General features: G+C 46.1%; 1 pseudogene; it reads left to right on the top strand.

Annotated features, from left to right (window-relative positions):
- The first annotated feature begins 13,785 nt into the window (after positions 1-13,785).
- On the top strand, positions 13,786-15,374 carry LOC144329470 (uncharacterized; annotated as a pseudogene).

A 15,374-nucleotide genomic window follows, 5' to 3' on the forward strand; every position in this document is an offset into this window, starting at 1 on the left:
TCTCTTGATGGGTGAAGAGGAAACACGCTGGTCCACCCCTGCCAGTGGACACGTCTCAGCCATGAAATGGCAGAAATGACAGACGCCTGATGACCTGGATGAATCTCCAGAGAATCGTGCTGGGTAGGAAAAGCCAGTCTCAAAAGGTTACACACTGTGTAACCTTTCATGGAACATTCTCGAAATGACAAAATTACAGAAATGGAGGACGGGAGGGAAATGCGGCGGCTGCATCAGGGCAACGCGAGGGGTCCTTGTGAGAGAAATGATCTGTATTGCGACCGTGCCGAGGTCAATATCCTCACTGTGTTGTCATGTTACTTGCATTCCAGATGCTATCAGAGGGGACATGGGAAAGGGTACATGAGATTCTCTTTGTGTCTTCTTATGAGTAACTGCAGGTGAATCTACAATCACCCAAATATAAAAGTTAAATTTTAAAAGGAGTGCATACCTCACAGATACTCATGATTACTGAGGGAGTCATGTTTGTAAAGGGCGTGGGAGAGTAACTGGAAAGCTGGAGATGCTGTTGATATCAGGTGGTGGCAGTGAAGGCAGTCAATGGATAAATCACCAATTAGGCAACTGGCGAATCAGATTCCAAATATGTTTCCAAGGTAGAACCTTGGAGATTTGCTGTTGGATTGGATGTGGAGGGTGGAAGAGTAGTCGAGAGGATGCCCAGGCTTCTGTCCTGAGCACTGGGAAAGATGGAGCTGCTGTGAATCAAGATGGGGAAGGTTGGGAAGGTGCTGGTTTCAGGGACAAGAGAAGGAGTTCAGTCTGGGATGTGCTTAGTTTGAAAGGCCAGATAGCAATGAGAAGCAGGCACGTGGGCCTGTGAGTGGGGAACCTAGAGGGGAAGGTGTTGTGAGAGACATGGAGGAGATTGCAGGAGAGAAAGAGATACTCCCACCACGCTGAACCTGGCACTGCCCAGTGCTCAGGGCCTGGAGGAGGAGAATTCAGCAATAGAGACTGAGGAGAAGCAGCTGGTGGCACATGTAGGGAAAAGAAAGAGAGATCAGACTGTGACTGTGTCTATGTAGAAAGGGAAGACATAAGAAACTCCATTTTGACCTGTGCCCTGAACAATTGCTTTGCCCTGAGATGCTGTTAATCGGTAACTTTGCCCCAACCTTGAGCTCACAGAAACATGTGTTGTATGGAATTAAGGTTTGAGGGATCTGGGGCTGTGCAGGACGTGCCGTGTTAACAAAATGTTTACAGGCAGTATGCTTGGGAAAAGTCATCACCATTCTCCAGTCTCAATAAACCAGGGGCGCAATGCTCTGCGGAAAGCTGCAGGGACCTCTGCCCTGGAAAGCCGGGTATTGTCCGAGGTTTCTCCCCATGTCATAGTCTGAAATATGGCCTCGTGGGATGGGAAAGACCTGACCATCCCCCAGTCTGACACTCATGAAGGGTCTGTGCTGAGGAGGATTAGTAAAAGAGGAAGGCCTCTTGCAGTTGAGATAGAGGAAGGCCACTGTCTCCTGCCTGCCCCTGGGAACTGACTCTCTCAGTATAAAACCTGATTGTACATTTGTTCAATTCTGAGATAGGAGAAAAGCTGCCCTGTGGCAGGAGGCGAGACATGTTGGCAGCAGTGCTGCTCTGTTACTCTTTACTCCACTGAGCTTTTGGATGGAGAAAAGCACAAATCTGGCCTATGTACATATCCAGGCATAGTACCTTTCCTTGAACTTATTTGTGACACAGATTCCTTTGCTCCAATGTTTTCTTGCTGGCCTTCTCCCAACTATCACCCTGCTCTCCTGCCGCATTCCTCTTGCTGAGATAGTGAAAATAGTAATTAACAAATACTGAGGGAACTCAGAGACCGGTGCCGGTGCAGGTCCCCCGTATGCTGAGCACCGGTCCCCTGGACACACTTTTCTTTCTCTATACTTTGTCTCTTTGTCTTATTTCTTTTCTCAGTCTCTGGTCTTTCCTGACAGGAAATACCCACAGGTGTGGAGGAGCAGAGCACCCCTTCATCTGGCACCCAATGTGGGGCCTTTCTCTAGGGTGAAGTTATGCTAAGAACGTGAGCATTGAGGACAGTTGATGAGAGATTCCCAAGTACATCACAGTCAGCCTTGCAGTAAGCTTGTGTGCTCAGAGGAACCCAGGGTAAAAATGGGACATACTTTTTAAAAGAATTTTAATGAAGCTGAGATAAGAGGCAAAATGAAAGTAAATATGCCTCTTATCTCAGCTTCATTAAAATTCTTTTAAAAAGAGGGGGAGTCAAAGCTTCCACAGAAAATCTAATTATGCTATTTCAAACAATAGAACAATTCTGCCCATGGTTTCCAGAACAGGGAACTTTAGAGCTAAAAGATTGGGAAAAATTGGCAAATAGTTAATACAAGAAAGTAGGGACGGTAAAATCATCCCACGGACAGTATGGAATGATTGGGCCGTTATTGAAGCAACTTTAGAACCGTTTCAAACAGAAGAAGACAGTTTCAATTTCTGATGCCCCTGAAAGCTGTGTAATAGATTGGGAGGAAGAGGCAGGGACATAATCCTGGAAAGGAACGGGAAGTTCACGCTGTAAATATGTAGCAGAGTCTGTAACGGCTCGGTCAAAGCAAAATGTTGACTACAATCAATTACAGGAGGTACTATATCCTGAGACATTAAAATGAGAAGGAAAAGGTGCAGAACCGTTGGGGCCATTGGGGTTAAAACCAGGATGGCCACCTCCTCCTCAGTGAGTGAGTGCTGGGGGAGGGAGCCCGAAACCAGGCCCACTGCGACTCGGCTGGCTGTGCCCATTATGGCCCAACTTACAGTCCACTACAGTGAAGGAGCAATTCAGACTCGCCCCGCCGCGTCAAACAGTGGCCACTCCCTAAGGAAAATTTGGGGGCACTACATAAAATAGTTAAAAAAACTATTTAAAAAAGGACATGTTTCACCCACTTTCTCTCCTTAGAATTCTCCAGTGTTTGTAATTCAGAAAAAATCCGGCAGATGGCGCAGGCTAACTGACTTAAGAGCCGTTAATGCTGTAATTCAATCCATGGCATCTCTGGAGCCCAGGCTGCCCTCTCCGACCGTGATCCCCAAAGACTGGCCTCTAATTATCATTAATCTGCAGGACTGCTTCTTTACCATTCCTCTGGCAAAACAGGATTTTGAAAAATTTGCTTTTACTATATCAGCCATAAATAATAAAGAACCAGCCACCAGGTTTCAGTGGAAAGTCCTGCCTCAGGGAACGCTTAAGAGTCCAACTATTTGTCAGACTTTTGTAGCTCAAGCTCTTCAGCCAGTTAGAGACAAGTTTTCAGACTGTTACATCATTCATTGTGTTGATGATATTTTGTGTGCTGCAGCAATGAGAGAGAAATTAATTGACCGTCACACATTTCTGCAGACAGAGGGTGCAAACACAGGACTGACAGTAGCATCTGATAAGATTCAGACCTTGACTCCTTTTCATTATTTGAGAATGCAGGTAGAGGAAAGGAAAATTAAACCACAAAAAATAAAAAAAGAAAAGACACATTAAAAACATTAAATAACTTTCAAAAATTGCTAGGAGATATAAATTGGATTTGGCCACCTCTAGGCACCCCTAGTTATGCCGTGTCAAATTTGTTCTCTATCTTGAGAGGGGATCCACAATTGAATAGTAAAAGAACATTAACTCCTGAGGCAACAAAAGAAATTGAATTAGCTGAAGAAAAAATTTGGTCAGCACAAGTAAATAGAATAGATCACTTAGCCCCACTCCAACTTTTGATTTTTGCTACTGCACGTTCTCCAACAGGCATTATTGTTCAAAACACAGATCTTGTGGAGTGGTCCTTCCTTCCTCACAGTACGATTAAGACTTTTACATTGTACTTGTATCAGATGGCTATATTTATTGGTCAGGCAAGATTACAAATAGTAAAATTGTCTGGAAGTGACCCTGATAAAATCATTGTTCCTTTAAACAAGGAACAGATTAGACAAGACTTTACCACTTCTGGTGCAGGGCAGACTGGTCTTGCTGATTTTGTGGGAATTATTGACAATCATTACCCAAAAAACAAAAATCTTCCAGTTTTTAAAGCTGACTACTTGGATTTTACCTAAAATTACCAGACATAAACCTTGAGAAAATGCTCTGGTGGTGTTTACTGATGGTTCCAGCAAGGGAAAAGCAGTTTACACCGGACCAAAAAATAAGTCATTGAAACTCCATATCACTCAGCTCAAAGAGCAGAGTTGGTTGCTGTCATTTCAGTGTTACAAGATTTTGATCAGCCTATTAACATTGTGTCAGATTCTGCATATGTAGTACAGGCTACAAAGGATGTTGAGACAGCCCTAATCAAATATAGTATGGATGATCAGTTAAACCAGCGGTTTAATTTGTTACAACAAACTGTAAGAAAAAGAAATTTCTCATTTTATATTACTGTTATTTGAGCACATACTAATTTACCAGGGCCTTTAACTAAGGTAAATGAACAAGCTGACTTGCTAGTATCATCTGCATTCATGGAAGCACAAGAACTTCATGCCCTGACTCATGTAAATGCAACAGGATTAAAAAATAAATTTGATATCACATGGAAACAGGCAAAAAATATTGTACAACGTTGCACCCACTGTCAAGTCCTACACCTGCCCACTGAGGAGGCAGGAGTTAATCCCAGAGGTCTACGTCCTAATGAGTTATGTCACACATGTACCTTCATTTGGAAAATTGTCATTTGTCCATGTGACAGTTGATACTTATTCCCATTTCATATGGGCAACCTGCCAGACAGGAGAAAGTACTTCCCATGTTAAAAGACATTTATTATCTTGTTTTGCAGTCATGGGAGTTCCAGAAAAAATTAAAACAGATAATGGGCCAGGATACTGTAGTAAATCCTTTAAAAAAATTCTTAAGTCAGTGGAAAATTACACACACAACAGGAATCTCTTATAATTCTCAAGGACAGGCCACAATGGAAAGAACTAATAGAACACTCAAAGCTCAATTGGTGAAACAAAAAAAGGAAAAAGACAGTAAGGAGTATAACACTCCCCAGATGCAACTTAATCTAGCATTCTACACTTTAAATTTTTTTAACATTTATGAAAATCAGACCACTACTTCTGCAGAACAACATTTTACTGGTAAAAAGGACAGCCGACGTGAAGGAAAACTGATTTGGTAGAAAGACAGCAGTAGAACGTGCGAAATAGAGAAGGGGATAACGTGGGGGAGAGGCTCTGCTTGTGTTTCACCAGAAGAAAATCAGCTTCCAGTTTGGGTACCTATAACTTACAGAAGAAGTTGCCATCCACCAAGAAAGCGGAGCTGACACAGTTAGCTGAAAAAAGCCTGAAGAAAACAAGGGTAACACGAACTCCAGAGAATATGCTGCTTGCAGCTTTGATGATTGTGTCAAACGGGGGTGAGTCTCCCCATGTCTGCAGGAGCAGGTGCAGCTAATTATACTTCCTGGGCCTATGTGCCTTTCCTGCCCTTAATTCGGGCAGTCACATGGATGGATAATCCTACTGAAGTATATGTTAATAATAGTGCATGGGTACCAGGCCCCACAGATGACCGTGGCCCTGCCCCACCTGAAGAAATAGCAATGACGATAAATATTTCCACTGGGTATCATTATCCTCCTATGTGCCTGGGGAAGGCACCAGGATGCTTAATGCCTACAACCCAAAATTGGTTGGTAGAAGCACCTACTGTCAGTGCCACCAGTAGATTTACTTATCATGTGGTAAGTGGAATGTCACAGATAAATAATTTATAAGATTCTTCTTATCAAAGATCCTTAAACTTTAGGCCTAAGGGAAAGCCTTGCCCCAAGGAAATTCCCAAAGAATCGAAAGACCCAGAAGTCTTAGTTTGGGAAGAATGTGTGGCTGAGACTGCGTTGGTATTACAAAACGATGAATTTGGAACCATTATACACTGGGCCCCTCGAGGCCAATTATATTATGATTGTACGGGCCAGACTCACTCATGTTCACAGGCACCATCCGTCTGGCCCACTAATCCAGCCTATGATTATAATTTAACTAAAAGGCTGGACCAGGTGTATAGAAGGTTAGAATCACCCTATCCATGGAAATGGGGTGAAAAGGGAATTTCATCTCCTCGACCTGTTACTGATCCTGAACATCCCAAATTATAAAAGCTTAGTGTGGGCCTCGCACCACATTAAAATTTGTTCTGGAAATCAAGCTATAGGAACAAGCGATCGTAAGCCATATTATACTATTAACCTAAATTCCAATCTGACAATTCATTTCCAAAGTTGTGTAAAACCTCCTTATATATGTGCTAGTTGTAGGAAACATAGTTATTAAACCAGATTCCCAAACTATAACCTGTGGAGATTGTAGATTGTTTACTTGCATCCATCCACCTTTTGATTGGCAGCACCATATTCTGCTGGTGAGGGCAAGAGAGGGCGTGTGGATCCCTGTGTCCATGGACCAACCATGGAAGGCTTCCCCATCTGTCCATATTTTTTTTTTGAGATGGTCTTGCTCTGTCGCCCAGGCTGGAGTACACTAGCGTGATCTCGGCTCACTGCAAGCTCCACCTCCCAGGTTCGCCATTCTCCTGCCTCAGCCTCCCGAGCAGCTGGGATTACAGGCACCCGCCACCACGCCTGGCTAACTTTTTTGTATTTTTAGTTTAGACGGGGTTTCACCGTGTTAGCCAGGATGGTCTCCATCTCCTGACCTCGTGATCCACCCACCTGGGCCTCCCCAAGTGCTGGGATTACAGACGTGAGCCACTGCACCCGGCCCCATCCGTCCATATTTTAACGGAAGTATTAAAAGTTCTAACTAGGTCCAAAAGATTCATTTTTACTTTGATTGCAGTGATTATGGGTCTTACTGCAGTCACAGTGACTGCGGTGGCTGCTAGAATTGCTTTACACTCCTCTGTTTAAACTGCAGAATATGTAAATAATTGGCAAAAGAATTCCTCAAAATCGTGGAATTCTCAGACGCAAATAGATCAAAAATTGGCAAACCAAATTAATGATCTTAGACAAACTGTCATTTGGATGGGAGATAGGCTCGTGAGCTTGGAATATCTTTCTCAGTTACAGTGTGACTGGAATATGTCAGATTTTTGTATTACACCCAGAGCCTATAATGAGTCTGAGCATCACTGGGACATGGGTAGATGCCATCTACAAGGAAGAGAAGATAATCTTACTTTAGATATTTCAAAATCAAAATAACAAATTTTTGAGGCGGCAAAAGCCCGTTTAAATCTGGTGCCAGAAACCGAGGCAATGGTGAACGCTGCTGACGGCCTCACAAACCGTAACCCCGTCACTTGGGTTAAAACCATCAGAAGTTCCACTATTGTAAATTTCATATTAATCCGTGTACGTCTGTTCTGTCTGTTGTTAGTCGACAGGTGTCTCCAGCGGCTCTGGAGAGTGACCAGTGAGAACAGGCCATGAAGACGACGGCAGTTTTGTCAGAAAGAAAAGGGGGATATGTAGGGAAAAGAAAGAGAGATCAGACTGTGACTGTGTCTATGACGAAAGGGAAGACATAAGAAACTCCATTTTGACCTGTGCCCTGAACAATTGCTTTGCCCTGAGATGCTGTTAATCTGTACCTTTGCCCCAACCTTGAACTCACAAAAACATGTGTTGTATGGAATCAAGGTTTAAGGGATCTAGGGCTGTGCAGGACGTGCCGTGTTAACAAAATGTTTACAGGCAGTATGCTTGGGAAAAGTCATCACCATTCTCCAGTCTCAATAAACCAGGGGCACAATGCTCTGCGGAAAGCTGCAGGGACCTCTGCCCCGGAAAGCCGGGTATTGTCCGAGGTTTCTCTCCATGTCATAGTCTGAAATATGGCCTCGTGGGATGGGAAAGACCTGACCGCCCCCCCCGCCCGACACCCGTGAAGAGTCTGTGCTGAGGAGGATTAGTAAAAGAGAAAAGCCTCTTGCAGTTGAGATAGAGGAAGGCCTCTGTCTCCTGCCTGCCCCTGGGAACTGAATATCTCAGTATAAAACCTGATTGTACATTTGTTCAAATCTGAGATAGGAGAAAAGCTGCCCTGTGGCAGGAGGTGAGACATGTTGGCAGCAATGCTGCTCTGTTACTCTTTACTCCACTGAGATGTTTGGTGGAGAAAAGCATAAATCTGGTCTACGTGCATATCCAGGCGTAGTACCTTCCCTTGAACTTATTTGTGACACAGATTCCTTTGCTCACATGTTTTCTTGCTGACCTTCTCCCCACTATCACCCTGCTCTCCTGCCGCATTCCTCTTGCTGAGATAGTGAAAACAGTAATTAACAAATACTGAGGGAACTCAGAGACCGGTGCCGGTGCAGATCCTCTGTATGCTGAGCGCCGGTCTCCTGGGCCCACTTTTCTTTCTCTAAACGTTGTCTCTGTGTCTTATTTCTTTTCTCAGTCTCTTGTCCTGCCTGACAAGAAATACCCACAAGTGTGGAGGGTCTGGCCCTCTTTGGGCACAGAAAGGCAGCCAGGGCTCTGCACTGGGCTGGCTCTGTCCCTAGATAGATAGATAGATAGATAGATAGATAGATAGATAGATCAATACATACATACATACATACATGGATATATAGATACATAGCTAGCTAGCTAGATACATATATACATACATGCATAGATGGATACAGAGATACATAGATGAGAGATAGATACGTAGATGATTCTGAAGAATTGGACTATGTAATTACAGAGGCTGAGCAGCTCCACAGCCTGCTGTCCGTGAGCTGAAGGTGTCCCCTGCTTGTCTCAGGACTGAGTCTGGTTCCCCCATCACTCTGACCAGAGATTCCTGCTAAGATGCTCCCTCGGTGACCACTCCACACCCAGCCAGCATCTCTAGGCTCCATACCAGGTCTCTCTACGCTCATTATCCAAGATTCCTAGGGGGGAAACCATCAGGTCTTGAAAACATTCACTGGCGGCAGTGGTGCATGCCTGTAGCACCAGCTACTCGAGAGACTGAGGCAGGAGGATCCCTTGAGCCCAGGAGTTCAAGACCAGCCTGGGCAGCGCAGGGAGACTATTAAAAACAGAAGGAGAAGGAGGAGGAGGAGGAGGAGGAGGAGAAGGAGAATGAGGAGAAAGAAAATAACCACAAACAAGCAAACAAGCTGACAATGTTATTTATTTATTTATTTATTTATTTGTTTGTTTGTTTATTTGAGACAGGGTCTCACTCTGTCACCCAGGCTGGAGTGTGGTGGTGCAATCATAGCTCACTGCAGCCTCAACCTCCCAGGCTCAAGAGATTCTTCCACCTCAGCCTCCCTATTATCTGGGACTGCAGGTGTGCACCACCATGCCCAGCTAATTTTTTTTATTTTTCTGTAGAGATGGGGTCTTGCTATGTCACCCAGGCTGGTCTTGAACTCCTGAGCTAAAGTGTTCCTTCTTCCTTAACCTCCCAAAGAACTGGATTACAGGAGTGAGCCACCATGCCCAGCCCAGGCTGACCAATTTTTTTTTTTTTTTTTGAGACAGAGTCTTGCTCTGTTGCCCAGCCTGGAGTGTAGTTGTGTGATCTTGGTTCACTGCAAGCTCTGCCTCCTGGATTCACCCCATTCTCCTGCCTCAGTCTCCCGAGTAGCTGGGACTACAGGTGCCCATCACCATGCCCAGCTAATTTTTTTTTTTTTTTTTGGTATTTTTAGCAGAGACGGGGCCAGGCTGACCACTTCTGAAAGTGTTCTCCATGAAGCAGCTCATTTACTAACGATATCACTTATTCCCACACACACACCCCCTCCCAGATCTCTTCCATGTCTTTGCAGAACCAGCTCTCTTAAGTAAATATTCCATAGTCATATTTACAATGCAAATTTCAAGTAAAATTGCAATGCTTGCAAAAAAAAAAAAAAAGAAATGTAGGATTCTGTGATGTTGATGAAAGTGACTTTGGAGAACCTCTGCTGGGAGCCAGGCAAGGCCACCGCAGTGAAGATCAGGCAGTTCACCCTGAAAGAGAAGCTGGCCAAGGAGAAAAGATAGGGGCCTCGCAACGGGGTGGGTTGACCTCAAAGAGAGGCGTTCGTGAAGGATGAGAAGGAGCTCAGTTGTTTTTGCAATGTGACTCCCTTCAGCATCATTCTGTAATGGTCAACTGTGAAATGAAGGATGTTGCAGCAGGCAATCCTATGATTTTATCAAAAAATTATGCATGAAATATCCAACACTCGATTTTCTCTTTGTTGATTTCATGGAGAGTTACAACTGTGTCCTACATCTTGCTAACTATCACGTGTCATCTGTTCATTATTAAGGAAGGTTTCGGTTTTTTTTGCTTTCTCTTCTACCCCCCACACCCCAAGCACAGACAGCATTGGTTCTGTTGGGCCCATTTCCAATGGACGGCTGGCAGCAGGCTTTTCTCTGGTGCCCATTACTGAGGTAGGGAGGCCGTCTTTGATCTGCAGGTCACTGGGTCCTTCCTGGGCCAAACACCTCCCCCTCTTCCCCGGAGAAATCTCTTCATCACATAGCAAGACATGAATTTACCCACGGGAGCCACAGGCCAAGCAAAGAGAACGCCCAGTCAGCCATGGAGGGAGAAGTTTCCAGCATCTTATTCCGGACCCACTGACCCCACAGCAGCCCCTCCCGCCCCACTGGCCAGGCTGGATGCGGCCACCAACTCCCTACCTGCAGTGTGGTCCACCCTCATGGAGTCTCATCAAAGTGTACCCTTAAAGAGGGTTCCTTTCATTTCAGCATTTTTTTTTTTTTTGAGACGGAGCTCTGTCGTCCAGGTTGGAGTGCAGTGATGTGATCTCGGCTCACTGCAAGCTCCGCCTCCCGGGTTCACGCCATTCTCCTGCCTCAACCTCCACAGCAGCTGGGACTACAGGCGCCCGCCACCACGCCCGGCTAATTTTTTTGTATTTTTAGTAGAGACAGGGTATCACCGTGTTAGCCAGGATGGTCTCGATCTCCTGACCTCGTGATCCGCCCGCCTCGGCCTCCCAAAGTGCTGGGATTACAGGCGTGAGCCACCGCGCCCGGCCTCATGTCAGCTTTAATTGTCCTTTGCTGCTCAAAGGACTTCTAAGTGTTACCATTTACCAGGTAGAACTGAGAACTCTGTAGCTCCCCAGATTTCTCCAGGTTTTCTAGAACTCTCCTCCTGGCTGGTAAACCAGCCGGTTCTTTTGAGCTCACCCTGTTCTTGTAATACTTTGATAAATGCAGCCACAACAACCCACGCAGGAGGGGCCTTGTGTTTTCTGAACTCTTCCCTCAGGGATACATGATCTGGGACAGTCTTACCAAATACATAACAACTACCTTTCTTGCCTCTGATAACTTTCCTTTCCACCCACCTCCTGACCAATAAACCAAGGTCTCAATGCTATGTTTTTGTTCTGGTCGGTTTCTGGGTCAACCAGGATAGACCAATTATGCTGCCCACACAAGCCACCCCCACGTTTCAGTGACTTCACACGACACAGGCTTACTTCTTGTTCACATCGCAGGTCACTGCACATCAGCTGGTGACTCTGCTCTGTGCTTCGTCACTCTGGGACTCAGTTGGAAGCAGCAGCCACTGCTTGGAACATTAGTGGTCACAGTGGGGAGAAGAAACAGAGAATTCAGAAAACTGCAGCACGTGCTTCAAACTTCTTCCCACTGAGGCAAGCAAATCACACGGTCACACCTGCCTTAGAGAGGGCTCATGGAAGGGCCACTCTACCACCTGCCATCTGACCTCTTCCCAGAAGGAGAGGAAAACCAGGATGCCTATAAAGAGCCCTAATTACCACCCCGTTCTGTGCTCTGTGTGGCAACACTGCCAGTCCTATAGCTAGGCTTTGGCTAAATGAGCTTTTCTTTTTCACTCTAACATATTCATTTAAGGCTATAAATTTTTCTGTAAACAGTGATTTGGCTGCATGCAGTAAATTTGATAGCCCCATTATTTCATTAGGGGTTACAAAATGGTAAGCTTCTAATTCTAAGATTTCTTCTTTATTCATAAACTGGAATACTTCCTCTAATTTTTTGGTTACCATAAGATATAGTTTGTCTATCAGAGACAGAATAAGTGTCTGATTATTTTCCTTTATTTAGTCATGTTCAAAATAATGACTTGATTCCTAGAATCCTCTAAAGGCAACTGTGTTTTACAGTTTGCATACTGTCTGTATTATTATTATTTTTGTGTGTGTGTGTGTGTGTGTGTATGATTACTCACTCCTAGTTTAAACATACTTGATGTGTATCAGTCCAGTTAAGAAATTGGTGTTCAGATTGTCCCAGGTCCATCTATAGAGATATAGAGAGTTTCTCCAGGTTTGACTCTTACCCTTTTTTTTTTTTTTTTTTTTTTTTTTTGAGATGAAGTCTTGCTCTTGTTGCTCAGGCTGGAGTGCAATGGTGCCATCTCAGCTCACTGCAATCTTTGCCTCCCAGGTTCAAAAGATTCTCCTGCCTTAGCCACCCAAGTAGCTGGGATTACAGTCATGCACCACCACACCTGGCTAATTTTTTGCATTTAGTAGAGACAAGGTTTCACCATGTTGGTCAGGCTGGTCTCGAACTCTTGACCTCAAGTGATCCACTCGCCTCAGCCTCCCAATGTGCTGGGATTACAGGTGTCAGCCACCTTGCCCTGCTGACTCTTTAGTTCTTTTGATATGACTGCTTTAGTCTTAGTTATCATCTCTGCTTTCTGGGATGACAAGATGTTCTAGATTTATCTTGTTCACTTCCAGCTGATTCATCAGAAAAGCCAGGTTCCAAGGAGATACAATAAACAGCATTTGAAGACAATAGTCTTGGTGCTGGGCGTGTTCACTGCTACAGGATGGCTCATTGTTTCTGAGTCTTTCAGTGGAGGAGGAAACTATTTTTATAGTTTCCTGTATAAAAATGGATATAATACATCATGGGATGGATAAAATACATCATGATTTCATATCGATATGTCTAATTCAAATTCAGGATGACAAGGTTTTTACTTAACCTCATCAGTTCCACACCAAAAATTCTAGTTCTGATACCAACCTAATTTATGCATTTGCTTTTTCCATATAACATTCACAGCAGGATATCAACCACACTCCCACTGCCACCATGACTTCTAAAAACAGCTTAGGAATTTTATTTTAGTGTTCTTTCTATGCTTAGGGCATATCCCACCAATAAATTACTGTGTTTCCAAATAACTTGAAATAAATAATTCAACTCTATTAATATTGCCTCTTTTTTTTTTTTTTGAGATAGAGTCTTGCTCTATCGCCCGGCTGGAGTGCAATGGTGCAAGGTTCACTGCAACCTCCACCTCCTGAGTTCAAGTGATTCTCCTGCCTCAGTCTCCTGAGTAGCTAGGATTACAGGCCCACACCACCACACCCGGCTAATTTTTGTATTTTTAGCAGAGACGGGGTTTCACAATGTTGGCCAGGCTGGTCTCGAACTCCTGACCTCAGGCGATCTGCCCCCCGACCTCCCAAAGTGCTGGGATTACAGGTGTGAGCCACCGCGCCCGTCCCTCACCCAACCCCCTGTAGTTTTCAGCAGCATCTTCTGTTTCTGTGGCCCTCACCTGAGGAACAGTTCTGTCTCCATCAGATCAATAGCTGGAAAGACCTGGAGAGAGAGGGGTTCTGAGAAAAGAGGGGTCAGCCGGGAAGGAGACGAGAGGCAGGGGAGACAGCCAGCCCCATCCTAGCACCTTCCACCGACATCACCATCAGACCCAAGCAGTCCGAAATACAACAAGAACAAGAAAACCGTAGCCATAGCCAGAGTAATGACGCCGAACAACAGAGAAATCAGCAAGGTATGTGTTTCAGTTTGTCAGCACGGTATTTTTATTAGTTTCCATTTAAGATAAAGCAGAGCTTTGGACATGCAAAGCCACTCCAAGGAAGCCTCTTAAACGCACACCTTGTTGCAGGTGGGACGCTCATGGCCAGCTGCTCTAGCTGGAAAAGACAGGACTGCAAGTGGGTTCAGGAGCTCAGGCCTCTGAATAGATGAGCAAAGGCAAGGCTAGCGGGTGAGGGGTGATTCAGCCTAGTTGCAGGTGACTTGGGAAGAGAATTTGTTAGTAGAGACAATGGACATTAATTAGGGTCAACTCTCCTTAGGAAAAAGCAGCCAGATATGGCTCCATTCTATAGCGGGGAATGGACTCTGAGCAGTGGTTTGAGGCTCAACAATGAAGCACAGGTCACAGCTTCGGAAGACAGGATTAGCAGGACTCACAGGAGGCCTGAGTCCAGAGCCTCAGATCTTGCACTGGCAGCACACGGGGACACAGCAGCTAGACTGGGAACAGCAGGGCTTGCAGCAGCTGGACTGGCAGCAGGATGACCCACAGCCTGAGGAGCAGTAACAGGGCTTGCAGCAGCTGGACTGACAGCAGCAGGGTTTGCAGCAGCTGGACTGACAGCAGCAGGGTTTGCAGCAGCTGGACTGACAGCAGCAGGGTTTGCAGCAGCTGGACTGGCAGCAGGATGACCCACAGCCTGAGGAGGAGCAGCAGGGTTTACAGCAGCTGCACTGGAAGCAGGCACAAGGGCCACAGAACCCTTTGGAGCCCCCACAGGAGCCACAGCCCCCCTTGGAACCTCCACAAGAGCCACAGCCCCCCTTGGAACCTCCACAAGAGCCACAGCCCCCCTTGGAGCCCCCACAGGAGCCACAGCCCCCCTTGGAGCCTCCACAGGAGCCACAGCCCCCCTTGGAACCTCCACAAGAGCCACAGCCCCCCTTGGAACCCCCACAGGAGCCACAGCTCCCCTTGGAACCTCCACAAGAGCCACAGCCCCCCTTGGAACCCCCACAGGAGCCACAGCCCCCCTTGGAGCCTCCACAGGAGCCACAGCTAGAGCAGGAACAGGCTGGCACACAGCAGCACACGGGCTTGCAGCAGCAGACGGGCACACAGCAGCTGGAGCCACAGCCTCCACAGCCCCCACAGCTGGAGCCACAGCCCCCACAACTGGAGCCACAGCCCCCACAGCTGGAGCCACAGCCTCCAGAGCAGCCACAGCAGCCCATGGTTCTGGTGGATTGAGGGTGGAGCAGGTAGAGGAGCAGGTGAGAGGGAGGTGCAGGTGTAGAGCTCCCCGAGCCCGGGTTCTTTATACTCCTGCCCAGGGTCAGGTGAGAGGCTGGGCACACGGTCACTTCCTGGTTCCTGCTTGTGCCACTGGTCCCGGTATTCTCTTGTGCTTTGCATTTTTATAAATAACTCCTGTTTTCCTCGCACTGTTCTCGAATGTGCTGTCAGGTCTGCGATGGAAGCTGCCCCTTAGTAAACACTAGCAAGTGTCCCGCGGTGAGTTCCCCTTTCCATGTGACAAGAAGGAAGCGATGAGCAGGCAGTGACTC

This window comes from Macaca mulatta, chromosome 14 (genome assembly GCF_049350105.2).
Source record: "Macaca mulatta isolate MMU2019108-1 chromosome 14, T2T-MMU8v2.0, whole genome shotgun sequence".
NCBI lineage: Eukaryota > Metazoa > Chordata > Mammalia > Primates > Cercopithecidae > Macaca > Macaca mulatta.